At 44.8% G+C, this 15,806-nt stretch overlaps 60 non-coding genes across 60 annotated transcripts; all 60 read left to right on the top strand.

The window, feature by feature from the left end:
- Positions 1 to 68: 68 nt before the first annotated feature.
- On the top strand, positions 69 to 186 carry LOC132297069 (5S ribosomal RNA). Its single transcript, XR_009478944.1, has one exon. It is a non-coding gene; the product is annotated as a 5S ribosomal RNA (ribosomal RNA).
- Positions 187 to 325: 139 nt separating this feature from the next.
- On the top strand, positions 326 to 444 carry LOC132297262 (5S ribosomal RNA). The gene has a single exon (XR_009479126.1). It is a non-coding gene; the product is annotated as a 5S ribosomal RNA (ribosomal RNA).
- A 139-nt stretch (positions 445 to 583) lies between these two features.
- LOC132296952 (5S ribosomal RNA) lies at positions 584 to 702 on the top strand. Its single transcript, XR_009478833.1, has one exon. It is a non-coding gene; the product is annotated as a 5S ribosomal RNA (ribosomal RNA).
- A 139-nt stretch (positions 703 to 841) lies between these two features.
- LOC132297238 (5S ribosomal RNA) lies at positions 842 to 963 on the top strand. The gene has a single exon (XR_009479104.1). It is a non-coding gene; the product is annotated as a 5S ribosomal RNA (ribosomal RNA).
- Positions 964 to 1,090: 127 nt separating this feature from the next.
- LOC132297241 (5S ribosomal RNA) lies at positions 1,091 to 1,212 on the top strand. Its single transcript, XR_009479107.1, has one exon. It is a non-coding gene; the product is annotated as a 5S ribosomal RNA (ribosomal RNA).
- Positions 1,213 to 1,351: 139 nt separating this feature from the next.
- Positions 1,352 to 1,470, top strand: LOC132297147 (5S ribosomal RNA). Its single transcript, XR_009479018.1, has one exon. It is a non-coding gene; the product is annotated as a 5S ribosomal RNA (ribosomal RNA).
- A 139-nt stretch (positions 1,471 to 1,609) lies between these two features.
- Positions 1,610 to 1,728, top strand: LOC132296985 (5S ribosomal RNA). The gene has a single exon (XR_009478864.1). It is a non-coding gene; the product is annotated as a 5S ribosomal RNA (ribosomal RNA).
- Positions 1,729 to 1,867: 139 nt separating this feature from the next.
- On the top strand, positions 1,868 to 1,986 carry LOC132297081 (5S ribosomal RNA). Its single transcript, XR_009478955.1, has one exon. It is a non-coding gene; the product is annotated as a 5S ribosomal RNA (ribosomal RNA).
- A 139-nt stretch (positions 1,987 to 2,125) lies between these two features.
- On the top strand, positions 2,126 to 2,244 carry LOC132297199 (5S ribosomal RNA). Its single transcript, XR_009479067.1, has one exon. It is a non-coding gene; the product is annotated as a 5S ribosomal RNA (ribosomal RNA).
- Positions 2,245 to 2,383: 139 nt separating this feature from the next.
- Positions 2,384 to 2,502, top strand: LOC132296868 (5S ribosomal RNA). Its single transcript, XR_009478753.1, has one exon. It is a non-coding gene; the product is annotated as a 5S ribosomal RNA (ribosomal RNA).
- Positions 2,503 to 2,641: 139 nt separating this feature from the next.
- Positions 2,642 to 2,760, top strand: LOC132297026 (5S ribosomal RNA). The gene has a single exon (XR_009478904.1). It is a non-coding gene; the product is annotated as a 5S ribosomal RNA (ribosomal RNA).
- A 139-nt stretch (positions 2,761 to 2,899) lies between these two features.
- On the top strand, positions 2,900 to 3,018 carry LOC132297175 (5S ribosomal RNA). Its single transcript, XR_009479045.1, has one exon. It is a non-coding gene; the product is annotated as a 5S ribosomal RNA (ribosomal RNA).
- Positions 3,019 to 3,157: 139 nt separating this feature from the next.
- LOC132296749 (5S ribosomal RNA) lies at positions 3,158 to 3,276 on the top strand. Its single transcript, XR_009478641.1, has one exon. It is a non-coding gene; the product is annotated as a 5S ribosomal RNA (ribosomal RNA).
- A 139-nt stretch (positions 3,277 to 3,415) lies between these two features.
- Positions 3,416 to 3,534, top strand: LOC132296802 (5S ribosomal RNA). Its single transcript, XR_009478691.1, has one exon. It is a non-coding gene; the product is annotated as a 5S ribosomal RNA (ribosomal RNA).
- A 139-nt stretch (positions 3,535 to 3,673) lies between these two features.
- LOC132297198 (5S ribosomal RNA) lies at positions 3,674 to 3,792 on the top strand. The gene has a single exon (XR_009479066.1). It is a non-coding gene; the product is annotated as a 5S ribosomal RNA (ribosomal RNA).
- A 139-nt stretch (positions 3,793 to 3,931) lies between these two features.
- Positions 3,932 to 4,050, top strand: LOC132296744 (5S ribosomal RNA). The gene has a single exon (XR_009478636.1). It is a non-coding gene; the product is annotated as a 5S ribosomal RNA (ribosomal RNA).
- Positions 4,051 to 4,189: 139 nt separating this feature from the next.
- On the top strand, positions 4,190 to 4,308 carry LOC132298441 (5S ribosomal RNA). Its single transcript, XR_009479847.1, has one exon. It is a non-coding gene; the product is annotated as a 5S ribosomal RNA (ribosomal RNA).
- A 139-nt stretch (positions 4,309 to 4,447) lies between these two features.
- Positions 4,448 to 4,566, top strand: LOC132296904 (5S ribosomal RNA). Its single transcript, XR_009478787.1, has one exon. It is a non-coding gene; the product is annotated as a 5S ribosomal RNA (ribosomal RNA).
- A 139-nt stretch (positions 4,567 to 4,705) lies between these two features.
- Positions 4,706 to 4,824, top strand: LOC132297122 (5S ribosomal RNA). The gene has a single exon (XR_009478994.1). It is a non-coding gene; the product is annotated as a 5S ribosomal RNA (ribosomal RNA).
- A 127-nt stretch (positions 4,825 to 4,951) lies between these two features.
- Positions 4,952 to 5,070, top strand: LOC132297115 (5S ribosomal RNA). The gene has a single exon (XR_009478987.1). It is a non-coding gene; the product is annotated as a 5S ribosomal RNA (ribosomal RNA).
- A 139-nt stretch (positions 5,071 to 5,209) lies between these two features.
- On the top strand, positions 5,210 to 5,328 carry LOC132297013 (5S ribosomal RNA). Its single transcript, XR_009478891.1, has one exon. It is a non-coding gene; the product is annotated as a 5S ribosomal RNA (ribosomal RNA).
- Positions 5,329 to 5,467: 139 nt separating this feature from the next.
- Positions 5,468 to 5,586, top strand: LOC132297016 (5S ribosomal RNA). The gene has a single exon (XR_009478894.1). It is a non-coding gene; the product is annotated as a 5S ribosomal RNA (ribosomal RNA).
- A 139-nt stretch (positions 5,587 to 5,725) lies between these two features.
- LOC132297047 (5S ribosomal RNA) lies at positions 5,726 to 5,844 on the top strand. The gene has a single exon (XR_009478924.1). It is a non-coding gene; the product is annotated as a 5S ribosomal RNA (ribosomal RNA).
- Positions 5,845 to 5,983: 139 nt separating this feature from the next.
- Positions 5,984 to 6,102, top strand: LOC132297095 (5S ribosomal RNA). Its single transcript, XR_009478968.1, has one exon. It is a non-coding gene; the product is annotated as a 5S ribosomal RNA (ribosomal RNA).
- Positions 6,103 to 6,241: 139 nt separating this feature from the next.
- Positions 6,242 to 6,360, top strand: LOC132297161 (5S ribosomal RNA). Its single transcript, XR_009479031.1, has one exon. It is a non-coding gene; the product is annotated as a 5S ribosomal RNA (ribosomal RNA).
- A 139-nt stretch (positions 6,361 to 6,499) lies between these two features.
- Positions 6,500 to 6,618, top strand: LOC132297128 (5S ribosomal RNA). The gene has a single exon (XR_009479000.1). It is a non-coding gene; the product is annotated as a 5S ribosomal RNA (ribosomal RNA).
- Positions 6,619 to 6,971: 353 nt separating this feature from the next.
- LOC132296848 (5S ribosomal RNA) lies at positions 6,972 to 7,090 on the top strand. The gene has a single exon (XR_009478734.1). It is a non-coding gene; the product is annotated as a 5S ribosomal RNA (ribosomal RNA).
- A 139-nt stretch (positions 7,091 to 7,229) lies between these two features.
- On the top strand, positions 7,230 to 7,348 carry LOC132297174 (5S ribosomal RNA). Its single transcript, XR_009479044.1, has one exon. It is a non-coding gene; the product is annotated as a 5S ribosomal RNA (ribosomal RNA).
- A 139-nt stretch (positions 7,349 to 7,487) lies between these two features.
- LOC132298323 (5S ribosomal RNA) lies at positions 7,488 to 7,606 on the top strand. Its single transcript, XR_009479735.1, has one exon. It is a non-coding gene; the product is annotated as a 5S ribosomal RNA (ribosomal RNA).
- A 139-nt stretch (positions 7,607 to 7,745) lies between these two features.
- LOC132296801 (5S ribosomal RNA) lies at positions 7,746 to 7,864 on the top strand. The gene has a single exon (XR_009478690.1). It is a non-coding gene; the product is annotated as a 5S ribosomal RNA (ribosomal RNA).
- A 139-nt stretch (positions 7,865 to 8,003) lies between these two features.
- On the top strand, positions 8,004 to 8,122 carry LOC132297197 (5S ribosomal RNA). The gene has a single exon (XR_009479065.1). It is a non-coding gene; the product is annotated as a 5S ribosomal RNA (ribosomal RNA).
- Positions 8,123 to 8,261: 139 nt separating this feature from the next.
- On the top strand, positions 8,262 to 8,380 carry LOC132296743 (5S ribosomal RNA). The gene has a single exon (XR_009478635.1). It is a non-coding gene; the product is annotated as a 5S ribosomal RNA (ribosomal RNA).
- A 139-nt stretch (positions 8,381 to 8,519) lies between these two features.
- Positions 8,520 to 8,638, top strand: LOC132298207 (5S ribosomal RNA). Its single transcript, XR_009479624.1, has one exon. It is a non-coding gene; the product is annotated as a 5S ribosomal RNA (ribosomal RNA).
- Positions 8,639 to 8,777: 139 nt separating this feature from the next.
- On the top strand, positions 8,778 to 8,896 carry LOC132296903 (5S ribosomal RNA). Its single transcript, XR_009478786.1, has one exon. It is a non-coding gene; the product is annotated as a 5S ribosomal RNA (ribosomal RNA).
- A 139-nt stretch (positions 8,897 to 9,035) lies between these two features.
- LOC132297121 (5S ribosomal RNA) lies at positions 9,036 to 9,154 on the top strand. The gene has a single exon (XR_009478993.1). It is a non-coding gene; the product is annotated as a 5S ribosomal RNA (ribosomal RNA).
- Positions 9,155 to 9,281: 127 nt separating this feature from the next.
- LOC132297114 (5S ribosomal RNA) lies at positions 9,282 to 9,400 on the top strand. The gene has a single exon (XR_009478986.1). It is a non-coding gene; the product is annotated as a 5S ribosomal RNA (ribosomal RNA).
- A 139-nt stretch (positions 9,401 to 9,539) lies between these two features.
- On the top strand, positions 9,540 to 9,658 carry LOC132297024 (5S ribosomal RNA). The gene has a single exon (XR_009478902.1). It is a non-coding gene; the product is annotated as a 5S ribosomal RNA (ribosomal RNA).
- A 139-nt stretch (positions 9,659 to 9,797) lies between these two features.
- LOC132297089 (5S ribosomal RNA) lies at positions 9,798 to 9,916 on the top strand. The gene has a single exon (XR_009478963.1). It is a non-coding gene; the product is annotated as a 5S ribosomal RNA (ribosomal RNA).
- A 139-nt stretch (positions 9,917 to 10,055) lies between these two features.
- LOC132297046 (5S ribosomal RNA) lies at positions 10,056 to 10,174 on the top strand. Its single transcript, XR_009478923.1, has one exon. It is a non-coding gene; the product is annotated as a 5S ribosomal RNA (ribosomal RNA).
- A 139-nt stretch (positions 10,175 to 10,313) lies between these two features.
- On the top strand, positions 10,314 to 10,432 carry LOC132296907 (5S ribosomal RNA). Its single transcript, XR_009478790.1, has one exon. It is a non-coding gene; the product is annotated as a 5S ribosomal RNA (ribosomal RNA).
- Positions 10,433 to 10,571: 139 nt separating this feature from the next.
- Positions 10,572 to 10,690, top strand: LOC132297159 (5S ribosomal RNA). Its single transcript, XR_009479030.1, has one exon. It is a non-coding gene; the product is annotated as a 5S ribosomal RNA (ribosomal RNA).
- Positions 10,691 to 10,829: 139 nt separating this feature from the next.
- LOC132297127 (5S ribosomal RNA) lies at positions 10,830 to 10,948 on the top strand. Its single transcript, XR_009478999.1, has one exon. It is a non-coding gene; the product is annotated as a 5S ribosomal RNA (ribosomal RNA).
- Positions 10,949 to 11,301: 353 nt separating this feature from the next.
- Positions 11,302 to 11,420, top strand: LOC132296968 (5S ribosomal RNA). The gene has a single exon (XR_009478848.1). It is a non-coding gene; the product is annotated as a 5S ribosomal RNA (ribosomal RNA).
- A 139-nt stretch (positions 11,421 to 11,559) lies between these two features.
- On the top strand, positions 11,560 to 11,678 carry LOC132296999 (5S ribosomal RNA). Its single transcript, XR_009478878.1, has one exon. It is a non-coding gene; the product is annotated as a 5S ribosomal RNA (ribosomal RNA).
- Positions 11,679 to 11,817: 139 nt separating this feature from the next.
- Positions 11,818 to 11,936, top strand: LOC132297145 (5S ribosomal RNA). Its single transcript, XR_009479016.1, has one exon. It is a non-coding gene; the product is annotated as a 5S ribosomal RNA (ribosomal RNA).
- Positions 11,937 to 12,075: 139 nt separating this feature from the next.
- LOC132297335 (5S ribosomal RNA) lies at positions 12,076 to 12,192 on the top strand. The gene has a single exon (XR_009479195.1). It is a non-coding gene; the product is annotated as a 5S ribosomal RNA (ribosomal RNA).
- A 131-nt stretch (positions 12,193 to 12,323) lies between these two features.
- LOC132297022 (5S ribosomal RNA) lies at positions 12,324 to 12,442 on the top strand. Its single transcript, XR_009478900.1, has one exon. It is a non-coding gene; the product is annotated as a 5S ribosomal RNA (ribosomal RNA).
- A 141-nt stretch (positions 12,443 to 12,583) lies between these two features.
- LOC132297155 (5S ribosomal RNA) lies at positions 12,584 to 12,702 on the top strand. The gene has a single exon (XR_009479026.1). It is a non-coding gene; the product is annotated as a 5S ribosomal RNA (ribosomal RNA).
- A 139-nt stretch (positions 12,703 to 12,841) lies between these two features.
- Positions 12,842 to 12,960, top strand: LOC132296993 (5S ribosomal RNA). Its single transcript, XR_009478872.1, has one exon. It is a non-coding gene; the product is annotated as a 5S ribosomal RNA (ribosomal RNA).
- Positions 12,961 to 13,099: 139 nt separating this feature from the next.
- On the top strand, positions 13,100 to 13,218 carry LOC132296998 (5S ribosomal RNA). Its single transcript, XR_009478877.1, has one exon. It is a non-coding gene; the product is annotated as a 5S ribosomal RNA (ribosomal RNA).
- Positions 13,219 to 13,357: 139 nt separating this feature from the next.
- Positions 13,358 to 13,476, top strand: LOC132296922 (5S ribosomal RNA). The gene has a single exon (XR_009478804.1). It is a non-coding gene; the product is annotated as a 5S ribosomal RNA (ribosomal RNA).
- A 139-nt stretch (positions 13,477 to 13,615) lies between these two features.
- Positions 13,616 to 13,734, top strand: LOC132296740 (5S ribosomal RNA). The gene has a single exon (XR_009478633.1). It is a non-coding gene; the product is annotated as a 5S ribosomal RNA (ribosomal RNA).
- A 127-nt stretch (positions 13,735 to 13,861) lies between these two features.
- LOC132297211 (5S ribosomal RNA) lies at positions 13,862 to 13,980 on the top strand. The gene has a single exon (XR_009479078.1). It is a non-coding gene; the product is annotated as a 5S ribosomal RNA (ribosomal RNA).
- A 139-nt stretch (positions 13,981 to 14,119) lies between these two features.
- Positions 14,120 to 14,238, top strand: LOC132296960 (5S ribosomal RNA). The gene has a single exon (XR_009478840.1). It is a non-coding gene; the product is annotated as a 5S ribosomal RNA (ribosomal RNA).
- A 126-nt stretch (positions 14,239 to 14,364) lies between these two features.
- On the top strand, positions 14,365 to 14,483 carry LOC132297195 (5S ribosomal RNA). Its single transcript, XR_009479063.1, has one exon. It is a non-coding gene; the product is annotated as a 5S ribosomal RNA (ribosomal RNA).
- A 139-nt stretch (positions 14,484 to 14,622) lies between these two features.
- Positions 14,623 to 14,741, top strand: LOC132296772 (5S ribosomal RNA). The gene has a single exon (XR_009478662.1). It is a non-coding gene; the product is annotated as a 5S ribosomal RNA (ribosomal RNA).
- A 127-nt stretch (positions 14,742 to 14,868) lies between these two features.
- Positions 14,869 to 14,987, top strand: LOC132297210 (5S ribosomal RNA). The gene has a single exon (XR_009479077.1). It is a non-coding gene; the product is annotated as a 5S ribosomal RNA (ribosomal RNA).
- A 139-nt stretch (positions 14,988 to 15,126) lies between these two features.
- Positions 15,127 to 15,245, top strand: LOC132297156 (5S ribosomal RNA). Its single transcript, XR_009479027.1, has one exon. It is a non-coding gene; the product is annotated as a 5S ribosomal RNA (ribosomal RNA).
- Positions 15,246 to 15,372: 127 nt separating this feature from the next.
- On the top strand, positions 15,373 to 15,491 carry LOC132297070 (5S ribosomal RNA). Its single transcript, XR_009478945.1, has one exon. It is a non-coding gene; the product is annotated as a 5S ribosomal RNA (ribosomal RNA).
- A 139-nt stretch (positions 15,492 to 15,630) lies between these two features.
- Positions 15,631 to 15,749, top strand: LOC132296954 (5S ribosomal RNA). Its single transcript, XR_009478835.1, has one exon. It is a non-coding gene; the product is annotated as a 5S ribosomal RNA (ribosomal RNA).
- The last annotated feature ends 57 nt before the right edge of the window (positions 15,750 to 15,806 follow it).

The raw sequence follows: 15,806 nt of genomic DNA, 5'->3' as shown, positions 1-15,806 counted from the left end.
AATGCGTCGGAAGGGCAATAGAACGGTAGCGGAAGGGGTTTATAGGGAAATGGAGGCGAGAATATGTCGTGTGCGATCATACCAGCACTAATGCACCGGATCCCATCAGAACTCCGCAGTTAAGCGTGCTTGGGCGAGAGTAGTACTAGGATGGGTGACCCCTGGGAAGTCCTCGTGTTGCACCCCTTTTTAGTCCGGTTTTGTATTTTTAATTTTAATTTTAATTTTATTAATATGTATTTATTTATTTCCCGGCGAATGCGTCGGAAGGAAAATAGAACGGTAGCGGAAGGGGTTTATAGGGAAATGGAGGCGAGAATATGTCGGGTGCGATCATTCCAGTACTAATGCACCGGATCCCAACAGAAATCCGCAGTTAAGCGTGCTTGGGCGAGAGTAGTACTAGGATGGGTGACCCCCTGGGAAGTCCTCGTGTTGTACCCCTTTTTAGTCCGGTTTTGTATTTTTAATTTTAATTTTAATTTTATGAATATGTATTTATTTATTTCCCGGCGAATGCGTCGGAAGGGCAATAGAACGGTAGCGGAAGGGGTTTATAGGGAAATGGAGGCGAGAATTTGTCGGGTGCGATCATACCAGCACTAATGCACCGGATCCTATCAGAACTCCGCAGTTAAGCGTGCTTGGGCGAGAGTAGTACTAGGATGGGTGACCCCCTGGGAAGTCCTCGTGTTGCACCCCTTTTTAGTCCGGTTTTGTATTTTTAATTTTAATTTTAATTTTATTAATATGTATTTATTTATTTCCCGGCGAATGCGTCGGAAGGGTAATAGAACGGTAGCGGAAGGGGTTTATAGGGAAATGGAGGCGAGAATATGTCGGGTGCGATCATACCAGCACTAATGCACCGGATCATACCATCAGAACTCCGCAGTTAAACGTGCTTGGGCGAGAGTAGTACTAGGATGGGTGACCCCCTGGGATGTCCTCGTGTTGCACCCCTTTTTAGTCCGATTTTGTATTTTTAATTTTATTAATATGTATTTATTTATTTCCCGGCGAATGCGTCGGAAGGGCAATAGAACGGTAGCGGAAGGGGTTTATAGGGAAATGGAGGCGAGAATATGTCGGGTGCGATCATACCAGCACTAATGCACCGGATCATACCATCAGAACTCCGCAGTTTAGCGTGCTTGGACGAGAGTAGTACTAGGATGGGTGACCCCCTGGGAAGTCCTCGTGTTGCACCCCTTTTTAGTTCGGTTTTGTATTTTTAATTTTAATTTTAATTTTATTAATATGTATTTATTTATTTCCCGGCGAATGCGTCGGAAGGGCAATAGAACGGTAGCGGAAGGGGTTTATAGGGAAATGGAGGCGAGAATATGTCGGGTGCGATCATACCAGCACTAATGCACCCGACCCCATCAGAACTCCGCAGTTAAGCGTGCTTGGGCGAGAGTAGTACTAGGATGGGTGACCCCCTGGGAAGTCCTCGTGTTGCACCCCTTTTTAGTCCGGTTTTGTATTTTTAATTTTAATTTTAATTTTATTAATATGTATTTATTTATTTCCCGGCGAATGCGTCGGAAGGGCAATAGAACGGTAGCGGAAGGGGTTTATAGGGAAATGGAGGCGAGAATATGTCGGGTGCGATCATACCAGCACTAATGCACCGGATCCCATCAGAACTCCGCAGTTAAGCGTGCTTGGGCGAGAGTAGTACTAGGATGGGTGACCCCCTGGGAAGTCCTCGTGTTGCACCCCCTTTTAGTCCGGTTTTGTATTTTTAATTTTAATTTTAATTTTTTTAATATGTATTTATTTATTTCCCGGCGAATGCGTCGGAAGGGCAATAGAACGGTAGCGGAAGGGGTTTATAGGGAAATGGAGGCAAGAATATGTCGGGTGCGATTATAACAGCACTAACGCACCGGATCCCATCAGAACTCCGCAGTTAAGCGTGCTTGGGCGAGAGTAGTACTAGGATGGGTGACCCCCTGGGAAGTCCTCGTGTTGCACCCCTTTTTAGTCCGGTTTTGTATTTTTAATTTCAATTTTAATTTTATTAATATGTATTTATTTATTTCCCGGTGAATGCGTCGGAAGGGCAATAGAACGGTAGCGGATGGGGTTTATAGGGAAATAGAGGCGAGAATATGTCGGGTGCGATCATACCAGCACTAATGTACCGGATCGCATCAGAACTCCGCAGTTAAGCGTGCTTGGGCGAGAGTAGTACTAGGATGGGTGACCCCCTGGGAAGTCCTCTTGTTGCACCCCTTTTTAGTCCGGTTTTGTATTTTTAATTTTAATTTTAATTTTATTAATATGTATTTATTTATTTCCCGGCGAATGCGTCGGAAGGGCAATAGAACGGTAGCGGAAGGGGTTTATAGGGAAATGGAGGCGAGAATATGTTGGGTGCGATCATACCAGCACTAATGCACCGGATCCCATCAGAACTCCGCAGTTAAGCGTGCTTGGGCGAGAGTAGTACTAGGATGGGTGACCCCCTGGGAAGTCCTCGTGTTGCACCCCTTTTTAGTCCGGTTTTGTATTTTTAATTTTAATTTTAATTTTATTAATATGTATTTATTTATTTCCCGGCGAATGCGTCGGAAGGGCAATAGAACGATAGCGGAAGGGGTTTATAGGGAAATGGAGGCGAGAATATGTCGGGTGCGATCATACCAGCACTAATGCACCGGATCCCATCAGAACTCCGCAGTTAAGCGTGCTTGGGCGAGAGTAGTACTAGGATGGTTGACCCCCTGGGAAGTCCTCGTGTTGCACACCTTTTTAGTCCGGTTTTGTATTTTTAATTTTAATTTTAATTTTATTAATATGTATTTATTTATTTCCCGGCGAATGCGTCGGAAGGGCAATAGAACGGTAGCGGAAGGGGTTTATAGGGAAATGGAGGCGAGAATATGTCGGGTGCGATCATACCAGCACTAATGCACCCGACCCCATCAGAACTCCGCAGTTAAGCGTGCTTGGGCGAGAGTAGTACTAGGATGGGTGACCCCCTGGGAAGTCCTCGTGTTGCACCCATTTTTAGTCCGGTTTTGTATTTTTAAATTTATTTTTAATTTTATTAATATGTATTTATTTATTTCCCGGCGAATGCGTCGGAAGGGCAATAGAACGGTAGCGGAAGGGGTTTATAGGGAAATGGAGGCGAGAATATGTCGGGTGCGATCATACCAGCACTAATGCACCGGATCCCATCAGAACTCCGCAGTTAAGCGTGCTTGGGCGAGAGTAGTACTAGGATGGGTGACCCCCTGGGAAGTCCTCGTGTTGCACCCCCTTTTAGTCCGGTTTTGTATTTTTAATTTTAATTTTAATTTTTTTAATATGTATTTATTTATTTCCCGGCGAAAGCGTCGGAAGGGCAATAGAACGGTAGCGGAAGGGGTTTATAGGGAAATGGAGGCAAGAATATGTCGGGTGCGATTATACCAGCACTAACGCACCGGATCCCATCAGAACTCCGCAGTTAAGCGTGCTTGGGCGAGAGTAGTACTAGGATGGGTGACCCCCTGGGAAGTCCTCGTGTTGCACCCCTTTTTAGTCCGGTTTTGTATTTTTAATTTTAATTTTAATTTTATTAATATGTATTTATTTATTTCCCGGTGAATGCGTTGGAAGGGCAATAGAACGGTAGCGGATGGGGTTTATAGGGAAATAGAGGCGAGAATATGTCGGGTGCGATCATACCAGCACTAATGTACCGGATCGCATCAGAACTCCGCAGTTAAGCGTGCTTGGGCGAGAGTAGTACTAGGATGGGTGACCCCCTGGGAAGTCCTCTTGTTGCACCCCTTTTTAGTCCGGTTTTGTATTTTTAATTTTAATTTTAATTTTATTAATATGTATTTATTTATTTCCCGGCGAATGCGTCGGAAGGGCAATAGAACAGTAGCGGAAGGGGTTTATAGGGAAATGGAGGCGAGAATATGTTGGGTGCGATCATACCAGCACTAATGCACCGGATCCCATCAGAACTCCGCAGTTAAGCGTGCTTGGGCGAGAGTAGTACTAGGATGGGTGACCCCCTGGGAAGTCCTCGTGTTGCACTCCTTTTTAGTCCGGTTTTGTATTTTTAATTTTAATTTTAATTTTATTAATATGTATTTATTTATTTCCCGGCGAATGCGTCGGAAGGGCAATAGAACGGTAGCGGAAGGGGTTTATAGGGAAATGGAGGCGAGAATATGTCGGGTGCGATCATACCAGCACTAATGCACCGGATCCCATCAGAACTCCGCAGTTAAGCGTGCTTGGGCGAGAGTAGTACTAGGATGGGTGACCCCCTGGGAAGTCCTCGTGTTGCACCCCTTTTTAGTCCGGTTTTGTATTTTTAATTTTAATTTTAATTTTATTAATATGTATTTATTTATTTCCCGGCGAATGCGTCGAAAGGGCAATAGAACGGTAGCGGAAGGGGTTTATAGGGAAATGGAGGCGAGAATATGTCGGGTGCGATCATACCAGCACCAATGCACCGGATCCCATCAGAACTCCGCAGTTAAGCGTGCTTGGGCGAGAGTAGTACTAGGATGGGTGACCCCCTGGGAATTCCCCGTGTTGCACCCCTTTTTAGTCCGGTTTTGTATTTTTAATTTTAATTTTAATTTTATTAATATGTATTTATTTATTTCCCAGCGAATGCGTCGGAAGGGCAATAGAACGGTAGCGGAAGGGGTTTATAGGGAAATGGAGGCGAGAATATGTCAGGTGCGATCGTACCAGCACTAATGCACCGGATCCCATCAGAACTCCGCAGATAAGCGTGCTTGGGCGAGAGTAGTACTAGGATGGGTGACCCCCTGGGAAGTCCACGTGTTGCACCCCTTTTTAGTCCGGTTTTGTATTTTTAATTTTATTAATATGTATTTATTTATTTCCCGGCGAATGCGTCGGAAGGGCAATAGAACGGTAGCGGAAGGGGTTTATAGGGAAATGGAGGCGAGAATATGTCGGGTGCGATCATACCAGCACTAATGCACCCGATCCCATCAGAACTCCGCAGTTAAGCGTGCTTGGGCGAGAGTAGTACTAGGATGGGTGACCCCCTGGGAAGTCTTCGTGTTGCACCCCTTTTTAGTCCGGTTTTGTATTTTTAATTTTAATTTTAATTTTATTAATATGTATTTATTTATTTCCCGGCGAATGCGTCGGAAGGGCAATAGAACGGTAACGGAAGGGGTTTATAGGGAAATGGAGGCAAGAATATGTCGGGTGCGATCATACCAGCACTAATGCACCTGATCCCATCAGAACTCCGCAGTTAAGCGTGCTTGGGCGAGAGTAGTACTAGGATGGGTGACCCCCTGGGAAGTCCTCGTGTTGCACCCTTTTTTAGTCCGGTTTTGTATTTTTAATTTTAATTTTAATTTTATTAATATGTATTTATTGATTTCCCGGCGAATGCGTCGGAAGGGCAATAGAACGGTAGCGGAAGGGGTTTATAGGGAAATGGAGGCGAGAATATGTCGGGTGCGATCATACCAGCACTAATGCACCGGATCCCATCAGAACTCCGCAGTTAAGCGTGCTTGGGCGATAGTAGTACTAGGATGGGTGACCCCCTGGGAAGTCCTCGTGTTGCACCCCTTTTTAGTCCGGTTTTGTATTTTTAATTTTAATTTTAATTTTATTAATATGTATTTATTTATTTCCCGGCGAATGCGTCGGAAGGGCAATAGAACGGTAGCGGAAGGGGTTTATAGGGAAATGGAGGCAAGAATATGTCGGGTGCGATCATACCAGCACTAATGCACCGGATCCCATCAGAACTCCGCAGTTAAGCGTGCTTGGGCGAGAGTAGTACTAGGATGGGTGACACCCTGGGAAGTCCTCGTGTTGCACCCCTTTTTAGTCCGGTTTTGTATTTTTAATTTTAATTTTAATTTTATTAATATGTATTTATTTATTTCCCGGCGAATGCGTCGGAAGGGTAATAGAACGGTAGCGGAAGGGGTTTATAGGGAAATGGAGGCGAGAATATGTCGGGTGCGATCATACCAGCACTAATGCACCGGTTCCCATCAGAACTCCGCAGTTAAGCGTGCTTGGGCGAGAGTAGTACTAGGACGGGTGACCCCCTGGGAAGTCCTCGTGTTGCACCCCTTTTTAGTCCGGTTTTGTATTTTTAATTTTAATTTTAATTTTATTAATATGTATTTATTTATTTCCCGGCGAATGCGTCGGAAGGGAAATAGAACGGTAGCGGAAGGGGTTTATAGGGAAATGGAGGCGAGAATATGTCGGGTGCGATCATTCCAGCACTAATGCACCGGATCCCATCAGAAATCCGCAGTTAAGCGTGCTTGGGCGAGAGTAGTACTAGGATGGGTGACCCCCTGGGAAGTCCTCGTGTTGTACCCCTTTTTAGTCCGGTTTTGTATTTTTAATTTTAATTTTAATTTTATTAATATGTATTTATTTATTTCCCGGCGAATGCGTCGGAAGGGCAATAGAACGGTAGCGGAAGGGGTTTATAGGGAAATGGAGGCGAGAATTTGTCGGGTGCCATCATACCAGCACTAATGCACCGGATCCCATCAGAACTCCGCAGTTAAGCGTGCTTGGGCGAAAGTAGTACTAGGATGGGTGACCCCCTGGGAAGTCCTCGTGTTGCACCCCTTTTTAGTCCGGTTTTGTATTTTTAATTTTAATTTTAATTTTATTAATATGTATTTATTTATTTCCTGGCGAATGCGTCGGAAGGGCAATAGAACGGTAGCGGAAGGGGTTTATAGGGAAATGGATGCGAGAATATGTCGAGTGCGATCATACCAGCACTAATGCACCGAATCCCATCAGAACTCCGCAGTTAAGCGTGCTTGGGAGAGAGTAGTACTAGGATGGGTTTTATATTTTTAATTTTAATTTTAATTTTATTAATATGTATTTATTTATTTCCCGGCGAATGCGTCGGAAGGGCAATAGAACGATAGCGGAAGGGGTTTATAGGGAAATGGAGGCGAGAATATGTCGGGTGCGATCATACCAGCACTAATGCACCGGATCCCATCAGAACTCCGCAGTTAAGCGTGCTTGGGCGAGAGTAGTACTAGGATGGGTGACCCCCTGGGAAGTCCTCGTGTTGCACACCTTTTTAGTCCGGTTTTGTATTTTTAATTTTAATTTTAATTTTATTAATATGTATTTATTTATTTCCCGGCGAATGCGTCGGAAGGGCAATAGAACGGTAGCGGAAGGGGTTTATAGGGAAATGGAGGCGAGAATATGTCGGGTGCGATCATACCAGCACTAATGCACCCGACCCCATCAGAACTCCGCAGTTAAGCGTGCTTGGGCGAGAGTAGTACTAGGATGGGTGACCCCCTGGGAAGTCCTCGTGTTGCACCCATTTTTAGTCCGGTTTTGTATTTTTAATTTTAATTTTAATTTTATTAATATGTATTTATTTATTTCCCGGCGAATGCGTCGAAAGGGCAATAGAACGGTAGCGGAAGGGGTTTATAGGGAAATGGAGGCGAGAATATGTCGGGTGCGATCATACCAGCACTAATGCACCGGATCCCATCAGAACTCCGCAGTTAAGCGTGCTTGGGCGAGAGTAGTACTAGGATGGGTGACCCCCTGGGAAGTCCTCGTGTTGCACCCCCTTTTAGTCCGGTTTTGTATTTTTAATTTTAATTTTAATTTTTTTAATATGTATTTATTTATTTCCCGGCGAAAGCGTCGGAAGGGCAATAGAACGGTAGCGGAAGGGGTTTATAGGGAAATGGAGGCAAGAATATGTCGGGTGCGATTATACCAGCACTAACGCACCGGATCCCATCAGAACTCCGCAGTTAAGCGTGCTTGGGCGAGAGTAGTACTAGGATGGGTGACCCCCTGGGAAGTCCTCGTGTTGCACCCCTTTTTAGTCCGGTTTTGTATTTTTAATTTTAATTTTAATTTTATTAATATGTATTTATTTATTTCCCGGTGAATGCGTTGGAAGGGCAATAGAACGGTAGCGGATGGGGTTTATAGGGAAATAGAGGCGAGAATATGTCGGGTGCGATCATACCAGCACTAATGTACCGGATCGCATCAGAACTCCGCAGTTAAGCGTGCTTGGGCGAGAGTAGTACTAGGATGGGTGACCCCCTGGGAAGTCCTCTTGTTGCACCCCTTTTTAGTCCGGTTTTGTATTTTTAATTTTAATTTTAATTTTATTAATATGTATTTATTTATTTCCCGGCGAATGCGTCGGAAGGGCAATAGAACAGTAGCGGAAGGGGTTTATAGGGAAATGGAGGCGAGAATATGTTGGGTGCGATCATACCAGCACTAATGCACCGGATCCCATCAGAACTCCGCAGTTAAGCGTGCTTGGGCGAGAGTAGTACTAGGATGGGTGACCCCCTGGGAAGTCCTCGTGTTGCACTCCTTTTTAGTCCGGTTTTGTATTTTTAATTTTAATTTTAATTTTATTAATATGTATTTATTTATTTCCCGGCGAATGCGTCGGAAGGGCAATAGAACGGTAGCGGAAGGGGTTTATTGGGAAATGGAGGCGAGAATATGTCGGGTGCGATCATACCAGCACTAATGCACCGGATCCCATCAGAACTCCGCAGTTAAGCGTGCTTGGGCGAGAGTAGTACTAGGATGGGTGACCCCCTGGGAAGTCCTCGTGTTGCACCCCTTTTTAGTCCGGTTTTGTATTTTTAATTTTAATTTTAATTTTATTAATATGTATTTATTTATTTCCCGGCGAATGCGTCGAAAGGGCAATAGAACGGTAGCGGAAGGGGTTTATAGGGAAATGGAGGCGAGAATATGTCGGGTGCGATCATACCAGCACCAATGCACCGGATCCCATCAGAACTCCGCAGTTAAGCGTGCTTGGGCGAGAGTAGTACTAGGATGGGTGACCCCCTGGGAATTCCCCGTGTTGCACCCCTTTTTAGTCCGGTTTTGTATTTTTATTTTTAATTTTAATTTTATTAATATGTATTTATTTATTTCCCAGCGAATGCGTCGGAAGGGCAATAGAACGGTAGCGGAAGGGGTTTATAGGGAAATGGAGGCGAGAATATGTCAGGTGCGATCGTACCAGCACTAATGCACCGGATCCCATCAGAACTCCGCAGATAAGCGTGCTTGGGCGAGAGTAGTACTAGGATGGGTGACCCCCTGGGAAGTCCACGTGTTGCACCCCTTTTTAGTCCGGTTTTGTATTTTTAATTTTATTAATATGTATTTATTTATTTCCCGGCGAATGCGTCGGAAGGGCAATAGAACGGTAGCGGAAGGGGTTTATAGGGAAATGGAGGCGAGAATATGTCGGGTGCGATCATACCAGCACTAATGCACCCGATCCCATCAGAACTCCGCAGTTAAGCGTGCTTGGGCGAGAGTAGTACTAGGATGGGTGACCCCCTGGGAAGTCTTCGTGTTGCACCCCTTTTTAGTCCGGTTTTGTATTTTTAATTTTAATTTTAATTTTATTAATATGTATTTATTTATTTCCCGGCGAATGCGTCGGAAGGGCAATAGAACGGTAACGGAAGGGGTTTATAGGGAAATGGAGGCAAGAATATGTCGGGTGCGATCATACCAGCACTAACGCACCTGATCCCATCAGAACTCCGCAGTTAAGCGTGCTTGGGCGAGAGTAGTACTAGGATGGGTGACCCCCTGGGAAGTCCTCGTGTTGCACCCTTTTTTAGTCCGGTTTTGTATTTTTAATTTTAATTTTAATTTTATTAATATGTATTTATTGATTTCCCGGTGAATGCGTCGGAAGGGCAATAGAACGGTAGCGGAAGGGGTTTATAGGGAAATGGAGGCGAGAATATGTCGTGTGCGATCATACCAGCACTAATGCACCGGATCCCATCAGAACTCCGCAGTTAAGCGTGCTTGGGCGATAGTAGTACTAGGATGGGTGACCCCCTGGGAAGTCCTCGTGTTGCACCCCTTTTTAGTCCGGTTTTGTATTTTTAATTTTAATTTTAATTTTATTAATATGTATTTATTTATTTCCCGGCGAATGCGTCGGAAGGGCAATAGAACGGTAGCGGAAGGGGTTTATAGGGAAATGGAGGCAAGAATATTTCGGGTGCGATCATACCAGCACTAATGCACCGGATCCCATCAGAACTCCGCAGTTAAGCGTGCTTGGGCGAGAGTAGTACTAGGATGGGTGACACCCTGGGAAGTCCTCGTGTTGCACCCCTTTTTAGTCCGGTTTTGTATTTTTAATTTTAATTTTAATTTTATTAATATGTATTTATTTATTTCCCGGCGAATGCGTCGGAAGGGCAATAGAACGGTAGCGGAAGGGGTTTATAGGGAAATGGAGGCGAGAATATGTCGGGTGCGATCATACCAGCACTAATGCACCGGATCCCATCAGAACTCCGCAGTTAAGCGTGCTTGGGCGAGAGTAGTACTAGGACGGGTGACCCCCTGGGAAGTCCTCGTGTTGCACCCCTTTTTAGTCCGGTTTTGTATTTTTAATTTTAATTTTAATTTTATTAATATGTATTTATTTATTTCCCGGCGAATGCGTCGGAAGGGAAATAGAACGGTAGCGGAAGGGGTTTATAGGGAAATGGAGGCGAGAATATGTCGGGTGCGATCATTCCAGCACTAATGCACCGGATCCCATCAGAAATCCGCAGTTAAGCGTGCTTGGGCGAGAGTAGTACTAGGATGGGTGACCCCCTGGGAAGTCCTCGTGTTGTACCCCTTTTTAGTCCGGTTTTGTATTTTTAATTTTAATTTTAATTTTATTAATATGTATTTATTTATTTCTCGGCGAATGCGTCGGAAGGGCAATAGAACGGTAGCGGAAGGGGTTTATAGGGAAATGGAGGCGAGAATTTGTCGGGTGCCATCATACCAGCACTAATGCACCGGATCCCATCAGAACTCCGCAGTTAAGCGTGCTTGGGCGAAAGTAGTACTAGGATGGGTGACCCCCTGGGAAGTCCTCGTGTTGCACCCCTTTTTAGTCCGGTTTTGTATTTTTAATTTTAATTTTAATTTTATTAATATGTATTTATTTATTTCCCGGCGAATGCGTCGGAAGGGCAATAGAACGGTAGCGGAAGGGGTTTATAGGGAAATGGATGCGAGAATATGTCGAGTGCGATCATACCAGCACTAATGCACCGAATCCCATCAGAACTCCGCAGTTAAGCGTGCTTGGGCGAGAGTAGTACTAGGATGGGTTTTATATTTTTAATTTTAATTTTAATTTTATTAATATTTATTTATTTATTTCCCGGCGAATGCATCGGAAGGGCAATAGAACGGTAGCGGAAGGGGTTTATAGGGAAATGGAGGCGAGAATATGTCGGGTGCGATCATACCAGCACTAATGCACCGGATCCCATCAGAAATCCGCAGTTAAGCGTGCTTGGGCGAGAGTAGTACTAGGATGGGTGACCCCCTGGGAAGTCCTCGTGTTGCACCCCTTTTTAGTCCGGTTTTGTATTTTTAATTTTAATTTTAATTTTATTAATATGTATTTATTTATTTCCCGGCGAATGCGTCGGAAAGGCAATAGAACGGTAGCGGAAGGGGTTTATAGGGAAATGGATGCGAGAATATGTCGGGTGCGATCATACCAGCACTAATGCACCGAATCCCATCAGAACTCCGCAGTTAAGCGTGCTTGGGCGAGAGTAGTACTAGGATGGGTGACCCCCTGGGAAGTCCTCGTGTTGCACCCCTTTTTAGTCCGGTTTTGTATTTTTAATTTTAATTTTAATTTTATTAATATGTATTTATTTATTTCCCGGCGAATGCATCGGAAGGGCAATAGAACGGTAGCGGAAGGGGTTTATAGGGAAATGGAGGCGAGAATATGTCGGGTGCGATCATACCAGCACTAATGCACCGGATCCCATCAAAAATCCGCAGTTAAGCGTGCTTGGGCGAGAGTAGTACTAGGATGGGTGACCCCCTGGGAAGTCCTCGTGTTGCACCCCTTTTTAGTCCGGTTTTGTATTTTTAATTTTAATTTTAATTTTAATAATATGTATTTATTTATTTCCCGGCGAATGCGTCGGAAGGGCAATAGAACGGTAGCGGAAGGGGTTTATAGGGAAATGGAGGCGAGAATATGTCGGGTGCGATAAGCAGCACTAATGCACCGGATCCCATCAGAACTCCGCAGTTAAGCGTGCTTAGGCGAAAGTAGTACTAGGATGGGTGACCCCCTGGGAAGTCCTCGTGTTGCACCCCTTTTTAGTCCGGTTTTGTATTTTTAATTTTAATTTTAATTTTATTAATATGTATTTATTTATTTCCCAGCGAATGCGTCAGAAGCGCAATAGAACGGTAGCGGAAGGGGTTTATAGGGAAATGAATATGTCGGGTGCGATCATACCAGCACTAATGCACCGGATCCCATCAGAACACCGCAGTTAAGCGTGCTTGGGCGAGAGTAGTACTAGGATGGGTGACCCCCTGGGAAGTCCTCGTGTTGCACCCCTTTTTAGTCCGGTTTTGTATTTTTAATTTTAATTTTAATTTTATTAATATGTATTTATTTATATTTCCCGGCGAATGCGTCGGAAGGGCAATAGAACGGTAGCGGAAGGGGTTTATAGGGAAATGGAGGCGAGAATATGTCGGGTGCGATCATACCAGCACTAATGCACCGGATCCCATCAGAACTCCACAGTTAAGCGTGCTTGGGCGAGAGTAGTACTAGGATGGGTGACACCCTGGGAAGTCCTCGTGTTGCACCCCTTTTTAGTCCGGTTCTGTATTTTTAATTTTAATTTTAATTTTATTAATATGTATTTATTTATTTCCCGGCGAATGCGTCGGAAGGGCAATAGAACGGTAGCGGAAGGGGTTTATAGGGAAATGGAGGCGAGAATATGTCGGGTGCGATCATACCAGCACTAATGCACCGGATCCCATCAGAACTCCGCAGTTAAGCCTGCTTGGGCGAGAGTAGTACTAGGATGGGTGACCCCCTGGGAAGTCCTCGTGTTGCACCCCTTTTTAGTCCGGTTTTGTATTTTTAATTTTAATTTTAATTTTATTAATATGTATTTATTTATTTCCCGGCGAATGCGTCGGAAGGGCAATAGAACGGTAGCGGAAGGGGTTTATAGGGAAATAGAGGCGAGAATATGTCGGGTGCGATCATACCAGCACTAATGCACCGAATCCCATCAGAACTCCGCAGTTAAGCGTGCTTGGGCGAGAGTAGTACTAGGATGGGTGACCCCCTGGGAAGTCCTCGTGTTGCACCCCTTTTTAGTCCGGTTTTGTATTTTTAATTTTAATTTTAATTTTATTAATATGTTTTTATTTATTTCCCGGCGAATGCGTCGGAAGGGCAATAGAACGGTAGCGGAAGGGGTTTATAGGGAAATGGAGGCGAGAATATGTCGGGTGCGATCATACCAGCACTAATGCACCGGATCCCATCAGAACTTCGCAGTTAAGCGTGCTTGGGCGAGAGTAGTACTAGGATGGGTGACCCCCTGGGAAGTCCTCGTGTTGCACCCCTTTTTAGTCCGATTTTGTATTTTTAATTTTAATTTTAATTTTATTAATATGTATTTATTTATTTCCCGGCGAATGCGTCGGAAGGGCAATAGAACGGTAGCGGAAGGGGTTTATAGGGAAATGGAGGCGAGAAAATGTCGGGTGCGATCATACCAGCACTAATGCACCGGATCCCATCAGAACTCCGCAGTTAAGCGTGCTTGGGCGAGAGTAGTACTAGGATGGGTGACCCCCTGGGAAGTCCTCGTGTTGCACCCTTTTTTAGTCCGGTTTTGTATTTTTAATTTTATTAATATGTATTTATTTATTTCCCGGCGAATGCGTCGGAAGGGCAATAGAACGGTAGCGGAAGGGGTTTATAGGGAAATGGAGGCGAGAATATGTCGGGTGCGATCATACCAGCACTAATGCACCGGATCCCATCAGAACTTCGCAGTTAATCGTGCTTGGGCGAGAGTAGTAGTAGGATGGGTGACCCCCTAGGAAGTCCTCGTGTTGCACCCCTTTTTAGTCCGGTTTTGTATTTTTAATTTTAATTTTAATTTTATTAATATGTATTTATTTATTTCCCGGCGAATGCGTCGGAAGGGCAATAGAACGGTAGCAGAAGGGGTTTATAGGGAAATGGAGGCGAGAAAATGTCGGGCGCGATCATACCAGCACTAATGCACCGGATCCCATCAGAACTCCGCAGTTAAGCGTGCTTGGGCGAGAGTAGTACTAGGATGGGTGACCCCCTGGGAAGTCCTCGTGTTGCACCCTTTTTAGTCCGGTTTTGTATTTTTAATTTTATTAATATGTATTTATTTATTTCCCGGCGAATGCGTTGGAAGGGCAATAGAACGGTAGCGGAGGGGGTTTATAGGGAAATGGAGGCGAGAATATGTCGGGTGCGATCATACCAGCACTAATGCACAGGATCCCATCAGAACTTCGCAGTTAAGCGTGCTTGGGCGAGAGTAGTACTAGGATGGGTGACCCCCTGGGAAGTCCTCGTGTTACACCCCTTTTTAGTCCGATTTTGTATTTTTAATTTTAATTTTAATTTTATTAATATGTATTTATTTATTTCCCGGTGAATGCGTCGGAAGGGCAATAGAACGGTAGCGGAAGGGGTTTATAGGGAAATGGAGGCGAGAATATGTCGGGTGCGATCATACCTGCACTAATGCACCGGATCCCATCAGAACTCCGCAGTTAAGCGTGCTTGGGCGAGAGTAGTACTAGGATGGGTGACCCCCTGGGAAGTCCTCGTGTTGCACCCTTTTTTAGTCCGGTTTTGTATTTTTAATTTTATTAATATGTATTTATTTATTTCCCGGCGAATGCGTCGAAAGGGCAATAGAACGGTAGCGGAAGGGGTTTATAGGGAAATGGAGGCGAGAATATGTCGGGTGCGATCATACCAGCACTAATGCACCGGATCCCATCAGAACTTCGCAGTTAATCGTGCTTGGGCGAGAGTAGTAGTAGGATGGGTGACCCCCTAGGAAGTCCTCGTGTTGCACCCCTTTTTAGTCCGGTTTTGTATTTTTAATTTTAATTTTAATTTTATTAATATGTATTTATTTATTTCCCGGCGAATGCGTCGGAAGGGCAATAGAACGGTAGCGGAAGGGGTTTATAGGGAAATGGAGGCGAGAAAATGTCGGGCGCGATCATACCAGCACTAATGCACCAGATCCCATCAGAACTCCACAGTTAAGCGTGCTTGGGCGAGAGTAGTACTAGGATGGGTGACCCCCTGGGAAGTCCTCGTGTTGCACCCCTTTTTAGTCCGGTTTTGTATTTTTAATTTTATTAATATGTATTTATTTATTTCCCGGCGAATGCGTCGGAAGGGCAATAGAACGGTAGCGGAGGGGGTTTATAGGGAAATGGAGGCGAGAATATGTCGGGTGCGATCATACCAGCACTAATGCACCGGATCCCATCAGAACTTCGCAGTTAAGCGTGCTTGGGCGAGAGTAGTACTAGGATGGGTGACCCCCTGGGAAGTCCTCGTGTTACACCCCTTTTTAGTCCGATTTTGTATTTTTAATTTTAATTTTAATTTTATTAATATGTATTTATTTATTTCCCGGTGAATGCGTCGGAAGGGCAATAGAACGGTAGCGGAAGGGGTTTATAGGGAAATGGAGGCGAGAATATGTCGGGTGCGATCATACCTGCACTAATGCACCGGATCCCATCAGAACTCCGCAGTTAAGCGTGCTTGGGCGAGAGTAGTACTAGGATGGGTGACCCCCTGGGAAGTCCTCGTGTTGTACCCCTTTTTAGTCCGGTTTTGTATTTTAAATTTTAATTTTAATTTTATTAATATGTATTTA

Source organism: Cornus florida, unplaced genomic scaffold (genome assembly GCF_030987335.1).
Source record: "Cornus florida cultivar Cherokee Brave unplaced genomic scaffold, ASM3098733v1 CherokeeBrave_3.0.0_Hap2_Chr02, whole genome shotgun sequence".
NCBI lineage: Eukaryota > Viridiplantae > Streptophyta > Magnoliopsida > Cornales > Cornaceae > Cornus > Cornus florida.
Note: the sequence above shows the minus strand (reverse complement) of the source record. Positions and strands in the feature narration are given on the sequence as shown.